The sequence below is a fragment of the Triticum dicoccoides genome, unplaced genomic scaffold (assembly GCF_002162155.2).
Source record: "Triticum dicoccoides isolate Atlit2015 ecotype Zavitan unplaced genomic scaffold, WEW_v2.0 scaffold170958, whole genome shotgun sequence".
NCBI lineage: Eukaryota > Viridiplantae > Streptophyta > Magnoliopsida > Poales > Poaceae > Triticum > Triticum dicoccoides.
Genome location: NW_021221388.1, coordinates 1 through 3,027, shown reverse-complemented (window position 1 = coordinate 3,027; position 3,027 = coordinate 1). Strand labels below are relative to the sequence as shown.

Genomic DNA, 3,027 nt, shown 5'->3' with positions numbered 1-3,027 from the left:
GTCTTCTTCCCGGCGCACCACTACCTCGACAACACTGCTCCGAAGACTACCACGGCGCTTCCTTGCGCCTGCGGCGCCATGGCGACTAACTCAACATCGACCACCCCGAGTTGACATCGACCATGTCATCCCTCGCATGGCTACCTCAAACATGGATACACCATCCTACGCTCTCGGTTAGATTGACATCGGCACAAAGGGACGACTTGATGGAGCAATCTCATCGGTTTCACTCCAGCCACATCTTCTGCTATGCATCGATCGTTATGACTAGGGAGGGGGGATGGTGTCCATCGGCTTACCTTAGGATTCTTCTCCTGTCTCACCGTCTGCGTCGCTACCTTTGTGACTGTGGAGGGATGTTGAGTATTGTGATTATTAGAAAATATAGGATATATTAGGATTTGTTCTAACTTGTCTTATACTCCAAGTTGATCATGTACTCCTATAAATACGTCCACGGGGCTCAAGCGATACCACAATAGAACCCACCTCATTTTGTCAACCTTCCTCTCTATTCTTTCTACAATATATACCCAAAAAAGAAGTTTAGGACTCAATGTTTGTGGTAAAATTTTCATGCACGGGAGGCTTTTGAAATGGGAATCTGGTTTCTAGGGGTCAACTCGGTCATAGGATAGTCTTGTTACGCCCTCCGTCTCTAAATATAAGACATTTTAGAGATTTCAATAAGGACTACGTACGGGTGTATATAGACGTATTTCATAGCGTAGATTCACACATTTTGCTCCATATGTATTCTTTATTGTAATCTCTAAAAAATCTTATATTTAGAAACGGAGGGAGTAGTTGAGACATGCGTATATACCTGAGAGTTGGTTAGATTTATTAAGAAATGAAAAAAATATATTTATTATTAGTAACTATGGAAATAAAATTACCATCATAGCAAAAACCAGTAGATACGCGAAAAAGAAGCAGTAAGTATCAATGCAGTAATCTTATTTCCATTGGTGTAAATACAATACTCGACGCTAGTAATGATATACATTATTAGAAGCATAGTAAATTATAAATGGAGTAGCCTCCAGTACAATACATTGTAAATGAAGCATCTTATTGATATAGTACATTATGACAAGTAGTACGATACAAGAAGAGTGCTAGAAACTGGAGTAGAGAGCAACTGTGATTTGCAATGAAAACAGAGCCTTCCAATTTACTTGCAACTGTGACAGGTAGAGGAAGTAAAGAAGAGGTACGACTGGGAGAGGGAGGAGGAGGAGGAGGAGGGGAAGGGATGAGGTCCAGGACAGCACTACTCAACCACCTTCCCTGTGTGATACAAGTATTTGCTTGATCCCTTTGGCTTAATTGCAGTTTATCCCTTTGGCTTGATCCCTTTGTTATATCATGTAGAATAATTCGCCCACGCGCGCGGACTGCTTGCTTGCTTGCTTGCTGCACCATCAATTTTTTTTCATGGAAGCGAGCACATCTATCCATTCTTATTTTTTTCAGATCGAGAATAAATAAATAAAAACATGTACATACATACTTAGGCCAGAGACACATGCTGTGACCCATACATGCATAGACTTAGGCGAGAGACACGTGTTGTGACCCATGTCGCCGCGACTAGTTATGACCATCTCTCGATGGATTGAACACATCGCCACCGCCCCACGCCAGGCATCCATCAGTGGGTCGACCATTCACGATGATGGAGCAACAACCGAAACGAAACCCCCACGTATGTTTGGATGTGGCGCATGGCTGGGATTGGCCAGAGAGGCGATCGATCCGTGGGTAATCGCTACCGACCAATGAGGGAGACTCCCACCGATCCATCCCCGCCAGCTGCTCACGATTGATTCCGCGGGCCACCCGATGTCGACGGACGGGCGGACGAGATGGGGCAAAGACCATGGAGATCCAACCCAAGCATATCTGTGCTTCTTCCTTCCGGCCAGCTCCCCACGATCGATTCTGCGGGCCGTCAGATGTCGATGGACGAACGAGATTGGTTAAATAGACAGTGTCGATCCATGGGTAAAGTCCATTGACCAATTAAGAGTCCGCTGCATTTACGCGCGCTCGTCTCTCAAAATTTGTGTCTCCTTGCTCAAAAGTAAGTTTTGAAGACAAGAGAAAAGGAAAGGAAAGATAATATTGAAAAGAGGCGAATCCCATTCCCATCCCCCACCCATCTCTCTCCCCTCGCCGCCGCCGCGATTCCGGCGAGTTTCGGCGGCACGCAGCACACCGCCGACACCCCCTCACTCCGGTCCTTCCTCCTCTCCGGCCAGATTCACGGCTACCGCGCGCAACCCCTCCCAATCCCCGTGGATAGGGTCGTGGGCATGTCCCCGGCTCGAGCTGCGCGCCAAGATCCACGGCACCATCCTCCTCCATGATCCAGGAGAGGCGGCGGCGGCGGAGGAGCCAAGCCATGGACCCTAGCCCGCGGCCATCAGGATCCGCAGGCAGGAGGCGCAGCCATGGGTACGAATCCCTCCTCTTCACCCATCCCATCCCATCCCAACCCATCCCCGGTCTGGTCTCTTCTCCCTCTCTGACCCACCCCCGTCTCCATGACCATTACCAGGAGGAGCAGGACGACGCCATGGAAGGGTCACCAACAACTCCGGTCTTCTCCATGGACATGGAGGTCCTCCGCTGCACTCCCTGATGCATCAAGCGCGCAGGCATACAAGGAGGCTCTGCTTCTTCCCAGGTCGCCATGGAAGGTATGCTCTGCTCTGCTTGTCAACGCCCATCTATCCGTGTTTGCTTGCTGCTGCAACTTGTATTCGGACGGAGCTAGACAAAACTGCAAAAATCTCATACTTTTACTTCCTTTTTCAGAAAAAACTAACAAGTCTGCAGATTATTCTTCAGGTTGATACTAAATTGGCAATGTTGCTGTTCCGACCCCGCTGCCGCTGCGGACGCCATGGAGCCCGTCCAGGTATCTCACTCTGCTCTCTCTCATGTCCCGGCCATCAATTACCCGGAGGTGTTGCCTCTTTTCACTAGTGCAACCGTGCGTGTGCGTGTGCGCGC

At 48.9% G+C, this 3,027-nt stretch overlaps 1 long non-coding RNA gene across 2 annotated transcripts; it reads left to right on the top strand.

Moving 5' to 3' along the window:
- The first annotated feature begins 2,048 nt into the window (after positions 1–2,048).
- LOC119344503 lies at positions 2,049–2,932 on the top strand. 2 transcript variants are annotated; one of them, XR_005166708.1, is made up of 3 exons: positions 2,049–2,466; positions 2,570–2,711; positions 2,851–2,932. It is a non-coding gene; the product is annotated as an uncharacterized LOC119344503 (long non-coding RNA). The 2 variants fall into 2 exon arrangements; XR_005166709.1 differs by having other exon boundaries at positions 2,053–2,466; positions 2,863–2,932.
- The last annotated feature ends 95 nt before the right edge of the window (positions 2,933–3,027 follow it).